The sequence below is a fragment of the Mus musculus genome, chromosome 2 (assembly GCF_000001635.26).
Source record: "Mus musculus strain C57BL/6J chromosome 2, GRCm38.p6 C57BL/6J".
In the NCBI taxonomy this organism is placed as follows: domain Eukaryota; kingdom Metazoa; phylum Chordata; class Mammalia; order Rodentia; family Muridae; genus Mus; species Mus musculus.
The window spans coordinates 22,067,546-22,089,992 of record NC_000068.7 but is presented as its reverse complement, the minus strand read 5'-3'; the positions used below and the strand labels follow the sequence as shown (position 1 = coordinate 22,089,992).

Sequence of the window (22,447 nt, the reverse complement as noted above, 5' to 3'; positions counted from 1 at the left end):
TACATGATAACCGCCAGTTGTGCCAGCACCATTTTTTGAAAATACTGTCTTTTTTCCACTGCATGGTTTTAGCTCCCTTGCCAAAGATCAAGTGACCATAGGTGTGTGGATTCATCTCTGGGTCTTCAATTCTCTTCCATTGGTCTACTTGTCTGTCACTATACCAGTACCATGCAGTTTTGATGACAATTGCTCTGTAGTACAGTTTTAAGGTCCGGCGTGGTGATTCCACCAGAGGTTCTTTTATCCTTGAGAAGAGTTTTTGCTATCCTTGGTTTTTTGTTATTCCAGATGAATCTGCTGATTGCCCTTTCTAATTCGTTGAAGAATTGAGTTGGAATTTTGATGGGGATTGCATTGAATATATAGATTGCTTTTGGCAAGATAGCCATTTTTACAATGTTGATCCTGCCAATCCATGAGCATGGGAGATCTTTCCATCTTCTGAGATCTTCTTTAATTTCTTTTTTTAGAGACTTGAAATTCTTATCATACAGATCTTTCACTTCCTTAGTTAGAGTCATGCCAAGGTATTTTATATTATTTGTGACTATTGAGAAGGGTGTTGTTTCCCTAATTTCTTTCTCAGCCTGTTTATCCTTTGTGTACAGAAAGGCCATTGACTTGTTTGAGTTAATTTTATATCCAGCTACTTCATTGAAGCTGTTTATCAGGCTTAGAAGTTCTCCGGTGGAATTTTTAGGGTCACTTATAAATGCTATCATATCATCTGCAAAAAAGATATTTTGACTTCTACCTTTCCAATTTGTATCCCCTTGATCTCCTTTTGTTGTCGAATTGCTCTGGCTAGGACTTCAAGTACAATGTTGAATAGGTAGGGAGAGAGTGGACAGCCTTGTCTAGTCCCTGATGTTAGTGGGATTGCTTCCAGCTTCTCACCATTTACTTTGATGTTGGCTATTGGTTTGCTGTAGATTGCTTTTATCATGTTTAGGTATGGGCCTTGAATTCCTGATCTTTCCAAGACTTTTATTATGAATGGGTGTTGGATTTTGTCAAATGCTTTCTCAGCATCTAAGGAGATGATCATGTGGTTTTTTTCTTTGAGTTTGTTTATATAATGGATTACATTGATGGATTTCCGTATATTGAACCGTCCCTGCATCCCTGGGATGAAACCTACTTGCTCAGGATGGATGATTGTTTTGATGTGTTCTTGGATTCGGTTAGCAAGAACTTTATTGAGGATTTTTGCATCGTTATTCATAAGGGAAATTGGTCTGAAGTTCTCTATCTTTGTTGGGTCTTTTTGTGGTTCAGGTATCAGAGTAATTGTGGCTTCATAGAATGAGTTGGGTAGAGTACCTTCTGTTTCTATTTTGTGGAATAGTTTGTGAAGAACTGGAATTAGATCTTCTTTGAAGTTCTGATAGAACTCTGCACTAAACCCATCTGGTCCTGGGCTTTTTTTGGCTAGGACACTATTAATAACTGCTTCTATTTATTTAGGGGAGGACTGTTGAGATCATTAACCTGATCTTGATTTAGCTTTGGTACCTGGTATCTGTCTAGAAACTTGTCCATTTCATCCAGGTTTTCCAGTTTTGTTGAATATAGCCTTTTCTAGGAGGATCTGATGGTGTTTTGGATTTCTTCAGGATCTGTTGTTATGTTTCCCTTTTCATTTCTGATTTTGTTAATTAGGATGCTTTCCCTGTGCCCTCTAGTGAGTCTGGCTAAGGGTTTATCTATCTTGTTGATTTTCTCAAAGAACCAGCTCCTTGATTGGTTGATTCTTTGAATAGTTCTTCCTGTTTCCACTTGGTTCATTTCACCCCTGAGTTTGATTATTTCCTGCTGTCTACTCCTCTTGGGTGAATTTGCTTCCTTTTGTTCTAGAGCTTTTAGGTGTGTTGTCAAGCTGCTAATATGTGCTCTCTCTAGTTTCTTTTTGGAGGCACTCAGAGCTATGAGATTTCCTCTTAGGAATGCTTTCATTGTGTCCCATAAGTTTGGGTATGTTGTGACTTCATTTTCATTAAACTCCAAAAAGTCCTTAATTTCTTTCTTTATTTCTTCCTTGACCAAGGTATCATTGAGAAGAGTGTTGTTCAGTTTCCACGTGAATGTTGGCTTTCTATTATTTATTTTGTTATTGAAGATCAGCCTTAGTCCATGGTGATCTGATAGGATGCATGGGACAATTTCAATATTTTTGTATATGTTGAGGCTTGTCTTGTGACCAATTATGTGGTCAATTTTAGAGAAGGTACCATGAGGTGCTGAGAAGAAGATATATCCTTTAGTTTTAGGATAAAATGTTCTGTAGATATCTGTCAAATCCATTTGTTTCATCACTTCTGTTAGTTTCACTGTGTCCCTGTTTAGTTTCTGTTTCCATGGTTTGTCCATTGGTGAAAGTGGTGTGTTGAAGTCTCCCACTATTATTGTGTGAGGTGCAATGTGTGCTTTGAGCTTTACTAAAGTTTCCATAATGAATGTGGCTGCCCTTGTATTTGGAGCATAGATATTCAGAATTGAGAGTTCCCCTTGGAGGATTTTACCTTTAATGAGTATGAAGTGCCCCTCCTTGTCTTTTTTGATTATTTTGGGTTGGAAGACGATTTTGTTAGATATTAAAATGGCTACTCCAGCTTGTTTCTTCATACCATTTGCTTGGATAATTGTTTTCCAGCCTTTCATTCTGAGGTAGTGTCTACCTTTTTCTCTGAGATGAGTTTCCTGTAAGCAGCAAAATGTTGGGTCTTGTTTGTGTAGCCAGTTTGTTAGTCTATGTCTTTTTATTGGGGAGTTGAGTCCATTGATATTAAGAGATATTAAGGAAAAGTAATTGTTGCTTCCTGTTATTTTTGTTGTTAAAGTTGGCATTCTGTTCTTGTGGCTGTCTTCTTTTAGTTTTGTTGAGGGATTACCTTCTTGTTTTTTCTAGGGCGTGGTTCCTGTCCTTGTATTGGTTTTTTTCTGTTATTATCCTTTGAAGGGCTGGATTCGTGGAGAGATAATGGGTGAATTTAGTTTTGTCGTGGAATACTTTGGTTTCTCCATCTATGGTAATTGAGAGTTTGGCTGGGTATAATAGCCTGGGCTGGAATTTGTGTTCTCTTAGTGTCTGTATGACATCTGTCCAGGCTCTTCTGGCTTTCATAGTCTCTGGTGAAAAATCTGGTGTAATTCTGATAGGCTTGCCTTTATATGTTACTTGACCTTTTTCCCTTACTGCTTTTAGTATTCTATCTTTATTTAGTGCATTTGTTGTTCTGATTATTATGTGTCGGGAGGAATTTCTTTTCTGGTCCAGTCTATTTGGAGTTCTGTAGGCTTCTTGTATGTTCATGGGCATCTCTTTCTTTAGATTTGGGAAGTTTTCTTCAATAATTTTGTTGAAGATGTTTGCTGGTCCTTTGAGTTGAAAATCTTCATTCTCATCCACTCCTATTATCCGTAGGTTTGGTCTTCTCATTGTGTTCTGGATTTCCTGGATGTTTTGAGTTAGGATCTTTTTGCATTTTCCATTTTCTTTGATTGTTGTGCCGATGTTCTCTATGGAATCTTCTGCACCTGAGATTCTCTCTTCCATTTCTTGTATTCTGTTGCTGACGCTGGCATCTATGGTTCCAGATTTCTTTCCTAGGGTTACTATCTCCAGTGTTGCCTCACTTTGGGTTTTCTTTATTGTGTCTACTTCCCTTTTTAGGTCCAGTATGGTTTTGTTCATTTCCATCACCTGTTTGGATGTGTTTTCCTGTTTTTCTATAAGGACTCCTACCAGTTTGGTTGTGTTTTCCTGTTTTTCTTTAAGGACTTGTAACTCTTTAGCAGTGTTCTCCTGTATTTCTTTAAGTGAGTTATTAAAGTCCTTCTTTATGTCCTCTACCATCATCATGAGATATGCTTTTAAATCCAGGTCTACCTTTTCAGGTGTGTTAGGGTGCCCTGGACTGGGCGAAGTGGGCGTTCTGGATTCTGATGATGGTGAGTGGTCCTGGTTTCTGTTAGTAGGATTCTTAGGTTTACCTTTTGCCATCTGACAATCTCTGGAGTTAGTCGTTATAGTTGTCTTTGTTTAGAGATTGTTCCTCTGGTGATTTTGTTACCCTCTATCAGCAGACATGGGAGACTAGCTCTCTCCTCTGAGTTTCAGTGGTCAGAGTAGTCTCTGCAGGCAAGCTCTCCTCTTTCAGGGAAGGTGCACAGTTATCTGGTGTTTGGACCTCCTCCTGGCTGAAGATGAAGGCCCAAAACAGGATCTTTCCCAGAAGCTATGTTGCTTTGGCCAGGAAGGTGGCCGGTTGTCTGGAGCCGAAAATGGCGCCGCCTCAGAAGGTCTCTGGCTCTCGCCTGTCCCAGAACCTGCTGGCCTCTGTATTCCACACCCTCACCCGTGCAGCCTGCCCTCCGCGGAGTCCCGGAACCAAGATGGCTCCTGCGGAGCCTGAGGCAGAAACCTCTCGGGCTGGGCAGACCCCTGTGCTCTCACCAGGAAGGTGGCCGGTTGTCTGGAGCCGAAGATGGCGCCGCCTCACTCGAGTCTAACTTCTTGAATTCTTTGTATATATTGGATACTAGGCCTCTATTGGATGTAGGATTTGTAAAGGTCTTTCCCCAATTGTTGGTTGTCGTTTTGTCTTATTGACAGTGTCCTTAGCCTTACAGAAGCTTTGCAATTTTAGAGAGGTCTCATTTGTCAATACTTGATCTTAGAGCATAAGCCATTGGCGTTCTGTTCAGGAAATTTTCCCCTGTGCCCATATCTTCGAGGGTTTCCCCCACTTTCTCCTGTATAAATTTTAGTGTCTCTGGTTTTATGTGGAAGTCCTTGATCCACTTGAACCTGAACTTTGTAGGAGGAAATAAGAATGGCTCAATTTGCATTCTTTTACATGCTAATCGACAGTTAAACCAGCACCATTTGTTGAAAATGCTGTCTTTTTTTTTTCTTTGTCAAAGATCAAGTGGCCATAGGTATGTGATTTCTTTTCTGGGTCTTCAATTTTGTTTGTTTGATCTACCTGCCTTTTTCTGTACCAATACCATGCAGGTTTTTGTTTGTTTGTTTGTTTTTGTTTTGTTTTGTTTTTTTTATCACTACTGCTCTATAATACAGCTTGAGGTTAGGGATGGTGATACCCCAGAATTTCTTTTATTGTTGAAAATAGTTTTTGCTATCCTAGGTTTTTTGTTATTCCAAATGAATTTGCGAATTGCTCTTTCTAACTCTATGTAGAATTGAGTTGGAATTTTGATGGGGATTGCATTGAATCCATAGATTTCCTTCAGCAAGGTAGCCATTTTTACTATATTGATCCTGCCAATCCACAAGCATGGGAGATCTTTTCATATTCTGAGATCTTCTTTGATTTATTTCTTCAGAGACTTGAAGTTCATGTCACACAGATCTTTCACTTGCTTGGCTAGAGTCACACCAAAGTATTTGATATTATTTGTGACTATTGTGAAGGGTGTTTCCCTAATTTCTTCTTCATTCTGTTTATCCTTTGAGTATAGGAAAGCTACTGATTTGAGTTAATTTTATATCCAGCCACTTTGCTGAAGTTGTTTATAAGCTTTAGGAGTTCTCTGCTGGAATTTTTTGTGTCACTTAAGTATACTAGCATATCATCTACAAATAGTGATATTTTGACTTCTTCCTTTACAATTTTTATCCCTTTGACCTCCTTTTGTTTTCTAATTGCTCTAGCTAGAACTTCAAGTACTATATTGAATATATAAGGAGAGAGTGGGCACCCTTGTCTAGTCCCTGATTTTAATGGGATTAAAGTGATTGTTGCTTCCTGTTGTTTTTGTTGTTAGAGGTGGAATTATGTTTATGTGGCTATTCTCTTTGGTTTGATAAAAGTATATTAAAAGAGGATAATTTTCTTGCTTTTTCTATGATGTAGTTTCCCTCGTGTTTTCCATTTATTACTCTTTGTAGGGCTGGATTTGTAGAATGATATTATGTAAATTTGTTTTTGTCATGGAATACCTTTGTTTCTCCATGTATGTTAATTGAGAGTTTTGCTGGGTATCGTAGCCTGGGCTAGCATTTGTGTTCTTGTAGAGTCTGTATGACATCTGCCCAGGATCTTCTGGCTTTTATAGTCTCTGGTGAGAAGTCTGGGGTAATTCTGATAGGTCTGCCTTTATATGGTATTTGACCTTTTCCCCTTTGCTTTTAATATTCTTTCATTGTTTTTTTCATTTGGTGTCATGGTTATTATGTGATGGGAGGAATTTCTTTTCTGGTCCAGTCTATTTGGAGTTCTGTAGGCTTCTTTTATGTTCATGGGCTTCTCTTTCTTTAGGTTAGGGAAATTTTCTTCTATAATTTTGTTGAAGATATTTACTGGCCCTTAAAGTTGGAAATCATACTCTTCTAGACTTATTATTCTTAGGTTTGGTCTTCTCATTCTATCCTGGATTTCCTGGATGTTTTGGATTAGGAGCTTTTTGTATTTTGCATTTTGCATTTTGATTGTTGTGTCAATGTTTTCTATGGTATATTCTGCAGCTGAGATTCTCTCTTCTATCTCTTGTATCCTGTTGCTGATGCTTACTTGCATCTATGACTCCTGATCTCTTTCCTACATTTTCTTTCTCCAGTATTGTCTCCCTTTCTGATTTCATTATTCTTTCTATTTCCATTTTTAGATCCTGGATGGATTTGTTCAATTCCTTCACCTGTTTGGTTGTGTTTTCCTCTAACTCTTTTTTTTTTTTTCCATTTTTTATTAGGTATTTAACTCATTTACATTTCTAATGCTATACCAAAAGTCCCCCATATCCACCCACCCCCACTCCCCTGCCCACCCACTCCCCCTTTTTGGCCCTGGTATTCCCCTGTACTGGGGCATATAAAGTTTGCAAGTCCAATGGGCCTCTCTTTCCAGTGATGGCCGACTAGGCCATCTTTTGATATATATGCAGCTAGAGTCAAGAGCTCCGGGGTACTGGTTAGCTCATAATGTTGTTCCACCTATAGGGTTGCAGATCCCTTTAGCTCCTTGGCTACTTTCTCTAGCTCCTCCATTGGGAGCCCTATGATCCATCCATTAGCTGACTGTGAGCATCCACTTCTGTGTTTGCTGGGCCCCGGCATAGTCTCACAAGAGACAGGTACATCTGGGTCCTTTCAATAAAATCTTGCTAGTGTATGCAATGGTGTCAGCGTTTGGATGCTGATTATGGGGTGGATCCCTGGCTATGACAGTCTCTACATGGTCCATCCTTTCATCTCAGCTCCAAACTCCGTCTCTGTAACTCCTTCCATGGGTGTTTTGTTCCCAAATCTAAGGAGGGGCATAGTGTCCACACTTCAGTCTTCATTCTCCTTGAGTTTCATGTGTTTAGCAAATTATATCTTATATCTTGGGTATCCTAGGTTTGGGGCTAATATCCACTTATCAGTGAATACATATTGTGTGAGTTTCTTTGTGAATGTGTTACCTCACTCAGGATGATGCCCTCCAGGTCCATCCATTTGGCTAGGAATTTCATAAATTCATTCTTTTTAATAGCTGAGTAGTACTCCATTGTGTAGATGTACCACATTTTCTGTATCCATTCCTCTGTTGAGGGGCATCTAGGTTCTTTCCAGCTTCTGGCTATTATAAATAAGGCTGCTATGAACATAGTGGAGCATGTGTCCTTCTTACCTGTTGGGGCATCTTCTGGATATATGCCCAGGAGAGGTATTGCTGGATCCTCCGGTAGTACTATGTCCAGTTTTCTGGGGAACCGCCAGACTGATTTCCAGAGTGGTTGTACAAGCCTGCACTCCCACCAACAATGGAGGAGTGTTTCTCTTTCTCCACATCCTCGCCAGCATCTGCTGTCACCTGAATTTTTGATCTTAGCCATTCTGACTGGTGTGAGGTGGAATCTCAGGGTTGTTTTGATTTGCATTTCCCTGATGATTAAGGATGTTGAACATTTTTTCAAGTGCTTCTCTGCCATTCGGTATTCCTCAGGTGAGAATTCTTTGTTCAGTTCTGAGCCCCATTTTTTAATGGGGTTATTTGATTTTCTGAAGTCCACCTTCTTGAGTTCTTTATATATGTTGGATATTAGTCCCCTATCTGATTTAGGATAGGTAAAGATCCTTTCCCAATCTGTTGGTGGTCTTTTTGTCTTATTGACAGTGTCTTTTGCCTTGCAGAAACTTTGGAGTTTCATTAGGTCCCATTTGTCGATTCTCGATCTTACAGCACAAGCCATTGCTGTTCTGTTCAGGAATTTTTCCCCTATGCCCATATCTTCAAGGCTTTTCCCCACTTTCTCCTCTATAAGTTTCAGTGTCTCTGGTTTTATGTGAAGTTCCTTGATCCACTTAGATTTGACCTTAGTACAAGGAGATAAGTATGGATCGATTCGCATTCTTCTACACGATAACAACCAGTTGTGCCAGCACCAATTGTTGAAAATGCTGTCTTTCTTCCACTGGATGGTTTTAGCTCCCTTGTGGAAGATCAAGTGACCATAGGTGTGTGGGTTCATTTCTGGATCTTCAATTCTATTCCATTGGTCTACTTGTCTGTCTCTATACCAGTACCATGCAGTTTTTATCACAATTGCTCTGTAGTAAAGCTTTAGGTCTGGCATGGTGATTCCACCAGAAGTTCTTTTATCCTTGAGAAGACTTTTTGCTATCCTAGGTTTTTTGTTATTCCAGACAAATTTGCAAATTGCTCCTTCCAATTCGTTGAAGAATTGAGTTGGAATTTTGATGGGGATTGCATTGAATCTGTAGATTGCTTTTGGCAAGATAGCCATTTTTACAATGTTGATCCTGCCAATCCATGAGCATGGGAGATCTTTCCATCTTCTGAGATCTTCCTTAATTTCTTTCTTCAGAGATTTGAAGTTTTTATCATACAGATCTTTCACTTCCTTAGTTAGAGTCACGCCAAGATATTTTATATTATTTGTGACTATTGAGAAGGGTGTTGTTTCCCTAATTTCTTTCTCAGCCTGTTTATTCTTTGTATAGAGAAAGGCCATTGACTTGTTTGAGTTTATTTTATATCCAGCTACTTCACCGAAGCTGTTTATCAGGTTTAGGAGTTCTCTGGTAGAATTTTTAGGGTCACTTATATATACTATCATATCATCTGCAAAAAGTGATATTTTGACTTCCTCTTTTCCAATTTGTATCCCCTTGATCTCCTTTTGTTGTCGAATTGCTCTGGCTAATACTTCAAGTACTATGTTGAAAAGGTAGGGAGAAAGTGGGCAGCCTTGTCTAGTCCCTGATTTTAGTGGGATTGCTTCCAGCTTCTCTCCATTTACTTTGATGTTGGCTACTGGTTTGCTGTAGATTGCTTTTATCATATTTAGGTATGGGCCTTGAATTCCTGATCTTTCCAAAACTTTTATCATGAATGGGTGTTGGATCTTGTCAAATGCTTTTTCTGCATCTAACGAGATGATCATGTGGTTTTTGTCTTTGAGTTTGTTTATATAATGGATTACATTGATGGATTTTCGTATATTAAACCATCCCTGCATCCCTGGAATAAAACCTACTTGGTCAGGATGGATGATTGCTTTAATGTGTTCTTGGATTCGGTTAGCGAGAATTTTATTGAGGATTTTTGCATCGATATTCATAAGAGAAATTGGTCTGAAGTTCTCTATCTTTGTTGGATCTTTCTGTGGTTTAGGTATCAGAGTAATAGTGGCTTCATAAAATGAGTTGGGTAGAGTACCTTCTACTTCTATTTTGTGAAATAGTTTGTGCAGAATTGGAATTAGATCTTCTTTGAAGGTCTGATAGAACTCTGCACTAAACCCATCTGGTCCTGGGATTTTTTTGGTTGGGAGACTATTAATAACTGCTTCTATTTCTTTAGGTGATATGGGACTGTTTAGATGGTCAACTTGATCCTGATTCAACTTTGGTACCTGGTATCTGCCCAGAAATTTGTCCATTTCGTCCAGGTTTTCCAGTTTTGTTGAGTATAGCCTTTTGTAGAAGGATCTGATGGTGTTTTGGATTTCTTCAGGATCTGTTGTTATGTCTCCCTTTTCATTTCTGATTTTGTTAATTAGGATTTTGTCCCTGTGCCCTTTAGTGAGTCTAGCTAAGGGTTTATCTATCTTGTTGATTTTCTCAAAGAACCAACTCCTCGTTTGGTTAATTCTTTGAATAGTTCTTCTTGTTTCCACTTGGTTGATTTCACCCCTGAGTTTGATTATTTCCTGCCGTCTACTCCTCTTGGGTGAATTTGCTTCCTTTTTTTCTAGGGCTTTTAGATGTGTTGTCAAGCTGCTAGTATGTGCTGTCTCCCGTTTCTTCTTGGAGGCACTCAGCGCTATGAGTTTCCCTCTTAGAAATGCTTTCATTGTGTCCCATAGGTTTGGGTACGTTGTGGCTTCATTTTCATTAAACTCTAAAAAGTCTTTAATTTCTTTCTTTATTCCTTCCTTGACCAAGGTATCATTGAGAAGAGTGTTATTCAGTTTCCACGTGAATGTTGGCTTTCCATTATTTATGTTGTTATTGAAGATCAGTCTTAGGCCATGGTGGTCTGATAGGATACATGGGACAATTTCAATATTTTTGTATCTATTGAGGCCTGTTTTGTGACCAATTATATGGTCAATTTTGGAGAAGGTCCCGTGAGGTGCTGAGAAGAAGGTATATCCTTTTGTTTTAGGATAAAATGTTCTGTAGATATCTGTCAGGTCCATTTGTTTCATAACTTCTGTTAGTTTCACTGTGTCCCTGTTTAGTTTCTGTTTCCACGATCTGTCCTTTGAAGAAAGTGGTGTGTTGAAGTCTCCCACTATTATTGTGTGAGGTGCAATGTATGCTTTGAGCTTTACTAAAGTGTCTCTAATGAATGTGGCTGCCCTTGCATTTGGTGCGTAGATATTCAGAATTGAGAGTTCCTCTTGGAGGATTTGACCTTTGATGAGTATGAAGTGTCCCTCCTTGTCTTTTTTGATAACTTTGGGTTGGAAGTCGATTTTATCCGATATTAAAATGGCTACTCCAGCTTGTTTCTTCAGTCCATTTGCTTGGAAAATTGTTTTCCAGCCTTTCACTCTGAGGTAGTGTCTGTCTTTTTCCCTGAGATGGGTTTCCTGTAAGCAGCAGAATGTTGGGTCCTGTTTGTGTAGCCAGTCTGTTAGTCTATGTCTTTTTATTGGGGAATTGAGTCCATTGATATTAAGAGATATTAAGGAAAAGTAATTGTTGCTCCCTTTTATTTTTGTTGTTAGAGTTGGCATTCTGTTCTTGTGGCTGTCTTCTTTTTGGTTTGTTGAATGATTACTTTCTTGGTTGTTCTAGGGCGTGATTTCCGTCCTTGTATTGCTTCTTTTCTGTTATTATCCTTTGAAGGGCTGGATTCGTGGAAAGATATTGTGTGAACTTGGTTTTGTCGTGGAATACTTTGGTTTCTCCATCTATGGTAATTGAGAGTTTGGCCGGGTATAGTAGCCTGGGCTGGCATTTGTGTTCTCTTAGTGTCTGTATAACATCTGTCCAGGCTCTTCTGGCTTTCATAGTCTCTGGTGAAAAGTCTGGTGTAATTCTGATAGGCCTTCCTTTATATGTTACTTGACCTTTCTCCCTTACTGCTTTTAATATTCTATCTTTATTTAGTGCATTTGTTGTTCTGATTATTATGTGTCGGGAGGAATTTCTTTTCTGGTCCAGTCTATTTGGAGTTCTGTATGCTTCTTGTATGATCATGGGCATCTCTTTTTTTATGTTTGGGAAGTTTTCTTTTATTATTTTGTTGAAGATATTAGCTGGCCCTTTAAGTTGAAAATCTTCATTCTCATCAATTCCTATTATCCGTAGGTTTGGTCTTCTCATTGTGTCCTGGATTACCTGGATGTTTTGAGTTAGGATCCTTTTGCATTTTGTATTTTCTTTGACTGTTGTGTCGATGTTCTCTATGGAATCTTCTGCACCTGAGATTCTCTCTTCCATTTCTTGTATTCTGTTGATGATGCTCGCATCTATGGTTCCAGATCTCTTTCCTAGGGTTTCTATCTCCAGCGTTGCCTCGCTTTGGGTTTTCTTTATTGTGTCTACTTCCCCTTTTAGTTCTAGTATGGTTTTGTTCATTTCCATCACCTGTTTGGCTGTGTTTTCCTGCTTTTCTTTAAGAGCCTGTAACTCTTTAGCAGTGCTCTCCTGTAAATCTTTAAGTGACTTATGAAAGTCCTTCTTGATGTCCTCTATCATCATCATGAGAAATGTTTTTAAATCTGGGTCTAGATTTTCCGTTGTGTTGGGGTGCCCAGGACTAGGTGGGGTGGGAGTGCTGCGTTCTGATGATGGTGAGTGGTCTTGATTTCTGTTAGTAGGATTCTTACGTTTGCCTTTCGCCATCTGGTAATCTCTGAAGCTAGCTGTTTTAGTTGTCACTGTTAAGAGCTTGTTCTTCAGGTGACTCTGTTAGCCTCTATGAGCAGACCTGGAGGGTAGCACTCTCCTTAGTTTCAGTGGGCAGAGTATTCTCTGCAGGCAAGCTCTCTTCTTGCAAGGCAGGTACCCAGATATCTGGTGTTCGAACCAGACTCCTGGCAGAAGTTGTGTTCCACTCACTAGAGGTCTTAGGATCACGTGTGGAATCCTGTGTGGGCCCTTGCGGGTGTCAGGCGACTCAGCTGGCAAGGTAGCCGGGGCTCGAGTGGAGTGGAAGGGGTTTGTGCCCCAGATCAAGCCCGGGTAGCCTGCTTCCCTATGTACCGCAGTCTCAAGTTCCACGCGATTGGATTGGGGTAGGCGCTGTGTTCCACTCACCAGAGGACTTAGGGTCCCGTGGGGAGTCCCGTGTGGGCCCTTGCGGGTGTTGGGCAAGACTCTGCTGTCAAGGTAGCCCGGGGCTCGAGTCTCGAGTCGAGCGGAAGGGACTTGTGCCCCAGATCAGGCCCGGGTAGCCTGCTTCCCTATGTACCGCAGTCTCGAGTTCCGCGTGATTGGATTGGGGCAGGCACTGTGATCCACTCACCAGAGGTCTTAGGGTCCCGTGGGGAGTCCCATGTGGACCCTTGCGGGTGTTGGGCAAGACTCTGCTGGCAAGGTAGCCCGGGGCTCGAGTCTCGAGTCGAGCGGAAGGGACTTGTGCCCCAGATCAGGCCCGGGTAGCCTGCTTCCCTATGTACCGCAGTCTCGAGTTCCGCGTGATTGGATTGGGGCAGGCACTGTGATCCACTCACCAGAGGTCTTAGGGTCCCGTGGGGAGTCCTGTGTGGACCCTTGCGGGTGTTGGGCAAGACTCTGCTGGCAAGGTAGCCCGGGGCTCGAGTCCTTCCTCTAACTCTTTAAGGGATTTTTGTCTTTCCTCTTTAAGGGCATCTAGCTGTTTACCTGTGTTCTCCTCTGTATTTCTTTAAAGGAGTTATTTATGTCCTTCTTAAAGTACTCTGTCAGCATCATGAGATACAATTTTAAATCTAAATCTTGCTTTTCCAGTGTATTGGAGTATCCAAGACTTGCGTTGGTGGGAGAACTGGATTCTGATGATGCCAAGTAGCCTTGGTTTCTGTTGGCAATTTTCTTGTACTTGACTCTTACCGTCTGGGTTTCTCTGGTGTTAGTTGGTCTTGCTGTTTCTGACTGGAGCTTGTCCCTCCTGTGGGCCTGTAAGTCTGCGTCAGCACTCCTGGGAAGATCAACTCTCTCCTGGGCAGGGTTTGGGAGCAAGGGCTGTGGAACAACCTTAGCTCCCGGGTGCAGATGTAGACAAGAAGGACCCTGTCCCTGCTGCTCCACTATTCCCGTTCTCTATGTGCTCCTGCTTAGTCCCACTTTGGACAGTTATTGGTGCAAAAATGGTGATCTTACCTCTCTGAGCTTAGGAGTGAGAGCACTCCTGGGTGACCAGCTCTCTCCTGGTGGGCTTTGTGTCCAGAGGGCTATGGAACAGCCTTATCTCCCAGGTGTGGATGGAGCCTGGAAGGTATAAATGTTTTTGTACTACCTTCACATTTTCTCATGAGAAGCAAGCTCATGAATGAAGCTATAGATGAAAGGATTCCCAGTGTGCCAGGCATGGTAGTACATGCCTCTGAATCTCAGCACTGTGGAGGTTGCAGTGGAAGAATTGAAGGTTTGGGAGCCTCCTTTCAATATGACTCAACAGTAGAGCATGTGTCTGGGTTCAAATTCAGAGCCATAAATAAAACAAACAAGCAAACAAACAAACAGACAGACAGACAAACAATCACAAAATCCTAGTATGTGTCATAGTTCATGGCTCCTTGGCAGGTTAGATGAAATTAGTACATACTAAATAAAATAGATATACTTACAGTTGGCAAATTTATTTGTGGTTTCTGGTTATTATTTACACAAATTAAGCTAGTGAGCCTAAAATATAATTTGTAAAGACACAAAAATACTCAAAATATGACATTAATTTAGTGCTTTTCTTCATGACAAATGTGTACCATATCATTAAAAATCACCTCTTCTGATCTTTTAGTGGGGAAGACTATTCAACTCTTCTCCACAGAAATTTGATGTTAGCTTTGTACCTGAGGAGCCTCTGGCTACATCTAAGCACTGCGACTAGAAGAAATAGTGAGTGTTCTGATACATATACATATACATATACATATACATATACATATACATATACATATACATATACATATACATATACATACACATACACATACATATACATACTACATACTCACATATATATGTGTGTGTCCATATTCCAATAGAAGCTTATATTTAAGTTTCATATGTATATGTTTTTCCCTAATTGAAATATTCTACAATGCAATGAATGCATCAAAACATCACAGGATACCTTATCTATGTACACAATTTTGCCAAAAGTAGTAGTAGTATATGACCCAGGTATACCATTCATATATATATATATATATATATATATATATATATATATATATATATATATATATATATAAAGAGAATGAAGTCATCATAAAATAAAGATGCACAGCCTTGTTTATAATGGTACTCCTCACAGCCCCAAGTAATGGAATCTGCCTAGATCTTGTTAGTAAATAACTGGATAAAGAAAAATTATTCCTCATTTATCAATCTGTGCTCAAAGCCCCCAGTCTAACCTGAGCTCTGTGGAGAAAACATTGTTCTTTAATAATTAGTAGCTGACACATTTTATAGCTACCTTTAACAAATCCAAAATTAGTTAGTTTTTATGCAACGACAGAATAAAGCTTGCCTTTTATTATCCCATAGTTTCATGAATTGTGTATAACAATGTTGGGAGCCGCGCCCACATTCGCCGTTACAAGATGGCGCTGACAGCTGTGTTCTAAGTGGTAAACAAATAATCTGCGCATATGCCGAGGGTGGTTCTCCACTCCATGTGCTCTGCCTTCCCCGTGACGTCAACTCGGCCGATGGGCTGCAGCCAATCAGGGAGTGACACGTCCTAGGCGAAATATAACTCTCCTAAAAAAGGGACGGGGTTTCGTTTTCTCTCTCTCTTGCTTCTTGCACTCTGGCTCCTGAAGATGTAAGCAATAAAGTTTTGCCGCAGAAGATTCTGGTTTGTTGCGTCTTTCCTGGCCGGTCGTGAGAACGCGTCTAATAACAATTGGTGCCGAATTCCGGGACGAGAAAAAAACTCGGGACGAGAGTTTACCATCACCGGTACAAGGAAGATCCCTCATTCCAGAACCAGAACTGCGGGTCGCGGTAATAAAGGTTCCCGTAAAGCAGACTGTTAAGAAGGATTCAACTGCATGAATTCAGAACTTTTCAGCTGGGGAACGAGAGTACCAGTGAGTACAGCTTTACGAGGTACGCCTGGCCTTGAACTTTCTAAGGAAATTCAAGACAGTCTATCAGAAGTAAAGTGGAAAATGTTTGGCCTTGAATTTTTTCTAATGTTAGGAGCCCTTTTGTTCCTTTTCACATGTTATCAGGTGATTAAGATAGGGCTGAAAATTCTGGATGAAATTCAGGGCAATCTATCAGAAGTAAAGCGGGGAGAGAGAGTAGGAGCAAAGAGAAAATATGGTACACAAAATAAGTATACAGGCCTTTCCAAGGGTCTTGAACCCGAGGAAAAGTTTAGGTCAGGTAAGAATACCTGGGGAGAGATTAGAAGGAAGGAAAAGGAAAAAGAAAAGAAAAAAGATCAATTAGAGAAGCCAGTTCTTAATAGTTCTGAATCAGATGAAAAGGCTATTAGGGCCTGGAAGGCGCTCTCCCGAGCAGGTGAAGCCACTGGACAATAATGACAGAGGCAGGCTCTTGCAGCCTACAAGGTCTTATTGTCCACCCTGGAGTTGTAGATCAGGATTGTAAAGGGGAACTTCAGGTTCTCTGTTCTTGTCCTCAAGTTGTCTTTTCTATATCACAAAGAGACAGAATAGCTCAACTAATAATTTTGCCAAGCCTACATGGCTGTTTTTTCTTCCTCTGGTATTCCTAGAGCTGCCAGAGGGATTGGTTCTACTAGAAATGATTCTGATTACTTAATAATGCCTTTAGATTGTTGTCAAATTTTATCTACTCACGTAGGGGTAAACCCTCGTGGCGTCAGGCCATTACAGGTCTGACAAATGGATGTCACGCATATTTCCTCCTTTGAGAGAAATCAATATTTACATGTTTAGATAAAAAGAGATCACCTCCATACCTTAAATGATTTTCAAAAGCTGTTGGGAGATATTAATTGGCTCAGACCTTTTTTAAAGATTCCTTCCGCTGAGTTAAGGCCTTTGTTTGGTATTTTAGAAGGAGATCCTCATATCTCCTCCCCTAGGGCTCTTACTCTAGCTGCTAACCAGGCCTTACAAAAGGTGGAAAAAGCCTTACAGAATGCACAATTACAACGTATTGAGGATTCGCAGCCTTTCAGTTTGTGTGTCTTTAAGACAGCACAATTGCCAACTGCAGTTTTGTGGCAGAATGGGCCATTGTTGTGGATCCATCCAAACGTATCCCCAGCTAAAATAATAGATTGGTATCCTGATGCAATTGCACAGCTTGCCCTTAAAGGCCTAAAAGCAGCAATCACCCACTTTGGGCAAAGTCCATATCTTTTAATTGTACCTTATACCGCTGCACAGGTTCAAACCTTGGCAGCCACATCTAATGATTGGGCAGTTTTAGTTACCTCCTTTTCAGGAAAAATAGATAACCATTATCCAAAGCATCCAATCTTACAGTTTGCCCAAAATCAATCTGTTGTGTTTCCACAAATAACAGTAAGAAACCCACTTAAAAATGGGATTGTGGTATATACTGATGGATCAAAAACTGGCATAGGTGCCTATGTGGCTAATGGTAAAGTGGTATCCAAACAATATAATGAAAATTCACCTCAAGTGGTAGAATGTTTAGTGGTTTTAGAAGTTTTAAAAACCTTTTTAGAACCCCTTAATATTGTGTCAGATTCCTGTTATGTGGTTAATGCAGTAAATCTTTTAGAAGTGGCTGGAGTGATTAAGCCTTCCAGTAGAGTTGCCAATATTTTTCAGCAGATACAATTAGTTTTGTTATCTAGAAGATTTCCTGTTTATATTACTCATGTTAGAGCCCATTCAGGCCTACCTGGCCCCATGGCTCTGGGAAATGATTTGGCAGATAAGGCCACTAAAGTGGTGGCTGCTGCCCTATCATCCCCGGTAGAGGCTGCAAGAAATTTTCATAACAATTTTCATGTGACGGCTGAAACATTACGCAGTCGTTTCTCCTTGACAAGAAAAGAAGCCCGTGACATTGTTACTCAATGTCAAAGCTGCTGTGAGTTCTTGCCAGAACCTCATGTGGGAATTAACCCACGCGGTATTCGACCTCTACAGGTCTGGCAAATGGATGTTACACATGTTTCTTCCTTTGGAAAACTTCAATATCTCCATGTGTCCATTGACACATGTTCTGGCATCATGTTTGCTTCTCCGTTAACTGGAGAAAAAGCCTCACATGTGATTCAACATTGTCTTGAGGCATGGAGTGCTTGGGGGAAACCCAAACTCCTTAAGACTGATAATGGACCAGCTTATACGTCTCAAAAATTCCAACAGTTCTGCCGTCAGATGGACGTAACCCACCTGACTGGACTTCCATACAACCCTCAAGGACAGGGTATTGTTGAGCGTGCGCATCGCACCCTCAAAGCCTATCTTATAAAACAGAAGAGGGGAACTTTTGAGGAGACTGTACCCCGAGCACCAAGAGTGTCTGTGTCTTTGGCACTCTTTACACTCAATTTTTTAAATATTGATGCTCATGGCCATACTGCGGCTGAACGTCATTGTACAGAGCCAGATAGGCCCAATGAGATGGTTAAATGGAAAAATGTCCTTGATAATAAATGGTATGGCCCGGATCCTATTTTGATAAGATCCAGGGGAGCTATCTGTGTTTTCCCACAGAATGAAGACAACCCATTTTGGATACCAGAAAGACTCACCCGAAAAATCCAGACTGACCAAGGGAATACTAATGTCCCTCGTCTTGGTGATGTCCAGGGCGTCAATAATAAAGAGAGAGCAGCGTTGGGGGATAATGTCGACATTTCCACTCCCAATGACGGTGATGTATAATGCTCAAGTATTCTCCTGCTTTTTTACCACTAACTAGGAACTGGGTTTGGCCTTGATTCAGACAGCCTTGGCTCTGTCTGGACAGGTCCAGACGACTGACACCATTAACACTTTGTCAGCCTCAGTGACTACAGTCATAGATGAACAGGCCTCAGCTAATGTCAAGATACAGAGAGGTCTCATGCTGGTTAATCAACTCATAGATCTTGTCTAGATACAACTAGATGTATTATGACAAATAACTCAGCAGGGATGTGAACAAAAGTTTCCGGGATTGTGTGTTATTTCCATTCAGTATGTTAAATTTACTAGGGCAGCTAATTTGTCAAAAAGTCTTTTTCAGTATATGTTACAGAATTGGATGGCTGAATTTGAACAGATCCTTCGGGAATTGAGACTTCAGGTCAACTCCACGCGCTTGGACCTGTCGCTGACCAAAGGATTACCCAATTGGATCTCCTCAGCATTTTCTTTCTTTAAAAAATGGGTGGGATTAATATTATTTGGAGATACACTTTGCTGTGGATTAGTGTTGCTTCTTTGATTGGTCTGTAAGCTTAAGGCCTAAACTAGGAGAGACAAGGTGGTTATTGCCCAGGCGCTTGCAGGACTAGAACATGGAGCTTCCCCTGATATATGGTTATCTATGCTTAGGCAATAGGTCGCTGGCCACTCAGCTCTTATATCCCATGAGGCTAGTCTCATTGCACGGGATAGAGTGAGTGTGCTTCAGCAGCCCGAGAGAGTTGCACGGCTAAGCACTGCAGTAGAAAGGCTCTGCGGCATATATGAGCCTATTCTAGGGAGACATGTCATCTTTCAAGAAGGTTGAGTGTCCAAGTGTCCTTCTCTCCAGGCAAAACGACACGGGAGCAGGTCAGGGTTGCTCTGGGTAAAAGCCTGTGAGCCTAAGAGCTAATCCTGTACATGGCTCCTTTACCTACACACTGGGGATTTGACCTCTATCTCCACTCTCATTAATATGGGTGGCCTATTTGCTCTTATTAAAAGGAAAGGGGGAGATGTTGGGAGCCGCGCCCACATTCGCCGTTACAAGATGGCGCTGACAGCTGTGTTCTAAGTGGTAAACAAATAATCTGCGCATATGCCGAGGGTGGTTCTCCACTCCATGTGCTCTGCCTTCCCCGTGACGTCAACTCGGCCGATGGGCTGCAGCCAATCAGGGAGTGACACGTCCTAGGCGAAATATAACTCTCCTAAAAAAGGGACGGGGTTTCGTTTTCTCTCTCTCTTGCTTCTTGCACTCTGGCTCCTGAAGATGTAAGCAATAAAGCTTTGCCGCAGAAGATTCTGGTTTGTTGCGTCTTTCCTGGCCGGTCGTGAGAACGCGATTATTAACATAACAAATTGGTGCAATATGGTGATTTGGAAGACTCTTCTTGATTGATTCATCTTTAACCATTCCCATCTTGATATATCATATACTCAGTTAAAATAAGCATTTCTGGAGATAAATGTGTTTTGTTTATGACTATAATCCCAGCAACAAGGAGGCCAAGAGTCCCCAAAAGACTCTCAGGGTCCATAGAACTCTCCTAGAGATAGGATATCTTAGAATATGAAGAGTAACCAGTACTGACGTTAGAGTTCCAGTATATCTTTCAGCCCCAATATCTATTTTATAATATACATCAACACAAGGGGAAACTATAAATTCATGTTCAAAGTTCAGTCCAGAATGACCCCATCCTAGGAAGCGTAGGAGTTAGAGCTTCTCCTGACTCATGTGCCTTCTGCTCTGGACTGAGGTGAGCAGACCTACTGGGAAGGCAGCATCTCTCTCTCTCTCTCTCTCTCTCTCTCTCTCTCTCTCTCTCTCTCTCTCTTTTAAGCTGGATACACAAAAGATAGGAAATTGCCCCTATTTCCCCAACTTACTTTCTTTCTTTCTTTCTTTCTTTCTTTCTTTCTTTCTTTCTTTTTTTTTTTTTTTTTTTTTTTTTTTGGAGTTAAGATTCTTTACTAGATATTAGTTCAGGCAGATTCCCGGGTTCTGCGATCCCGTCTCCCTATAGGTCATAGTGAGAGGGATTCTTCAAAGAGCCTGTGAAGCAGAACTGGAAAGCCTCCAATACATGCTGCTTCCATGTTTCCAGGCTGGGCAGCAGGGAGGAGAGGCCCATGATGTGCCAGGGCTCTCCATCAGACACCATGGAGGTTTGGTAGGAAAGCAGCTATACACCTGCCTCTGCCAGAAGGCCGATCATAGTGGGCAGCAGCATCACAGGGTTGGAGGGCTGAGCCCGGAATATGAGCAGGGATTGGCCCCTGCGTAGTGGCACCTCTTGTCTGAGACAGCTCCGTTGAGCATCTGCAGCATTGGTGTGGTGCCCCGGACCAAGCCCATAGCTTGGTAGGGGGCACCTGCCAGGGCCACAGTCAGGAGGCATTCCCCGCTGCCCTGCTCCCCTGGAACCCCAGGGTTGTGGGAGGTGGTGACATTGAGGCCAGCCTCTTTCACCAGTAGCTTAGTGTTCACCAAGTTCATGTCTGCCTGCTTAGATGCTTCTCTCAGAAGGCCAACAATGACTGCAGGGCTCAGGCAGGTCCCAGCATTCTTCAGAGATGTTCCCTGTGTAACCACCTGGATGGTCCCTTTAGGGGAGCCAGCCCAGGCGTGCATCAGTGTGCCCAATGCTTCTGCCAGACCAATCCAAGGCTTGGTGTGTGGAGAGAAGGCACTGGTGAGGGCCTGGGCGTTCACGACGCCTGTTAGAGATTTCCCCTTCACCATGTCCACAAACTGAACTGTGATTTCCTCTCCACAGTGGCTCTGGGCTTCCTTGGTGCTGGCACCCAGGTGGGGACAGCTGATGACATTCTCGTGGTCCACTAAGGCCCGGTCCCGTGGTAGCTCTTCTGTAAACACATCCAGTGCAGCCCCAGCACACTGACCAGACTGCAGGGCACACAGCAGGGCACCTTCATCCACGATGCCATGTCTAGCACAGTTCACCACTCACACACCTTTCTTGCACTGAGTAAAGGTGCTGTCATTTAGCAAGCCTGTGGTGGAGGGCAGGAGTGGGGTATGGACAGTTATGAAGTCACAAAGAGGCCAGATCTCTTCCAGCGGCAGCTGCTGAACACCAAAGGAGGCAGCGACTTCAGGAAAAATGATGGGGTCATAGCCTTCATTCCAAAGGACTGCATTCGGGTGGCCACCTCTCTTCTGATTCTGCCGAGGCCAAGAATTCCCAGTGTCTTCCCGTTCAGTTCTGTCCCCATGAACTTCTTCTGGTCCCATTTGCCATCTTTCATCGACGCCGTTGCCTGGGGAATCTGCCTGGCCAGGCACATGATCATCCCACAGGTGAGCTCCACAGCACTGAGGCTGTTCCCGTTGGGGGTGTGAATGACTAGGATGCCCTTCCTCGTGGCAGCCTCCAGATCCACATTGTCCACGCCTGTGCCAGCCCTGCCCACCACCTGGAGCTTCTCTGCTGCATTGATGACATCAGCAGTGACCTTAGTAGCTGACCGGACAATGAGGCTTTCACAGTCCTGGAGTTCAGCTATCAGCTCCTCCTTGCTCAAGTTCTGCTTCTCCACCACCTGCAGCCCTCCATCTTGCAGGATCTTCCGGCAGCAGGGGCCCAGGCTGTCACTGATGAGTGCTTTGCGCAGATTTGCGAAGGCCATTGCTAGAGTCTGGGTGGGCAGAAGCACTTAGTTCAGGAAACTGCAGGCAGGGCTGGCTCGGGTGACTGGGTCTATTTTCCCAACTTTCTATAATGAACCAATATTAAAAGTCTCCTTTTCCAGCCCATGTCAAACTAATAAAAGGTCAGAGCACAAGCCTCACACTCTCACCCAGAGCTGAGCCTGTCTTGTCCTTGTTCTCGTCTTGGTGTCCAGTCTCTAGCCATTTGTTACATAGCTGTGATGTTATCCTGGCCATCCTCTTGTTGTGCAGTCATGG

At 42.1% G+C, this 22,447-nt stretch overlaps 1 pseudogene; it reads right to left on the bottom strand.

The window, feature by feature from the left end:
• Gm13337 (predicted gene 13337) lies at positions 20,471-22,237 on the bottom strand (annotated as a pseudogene).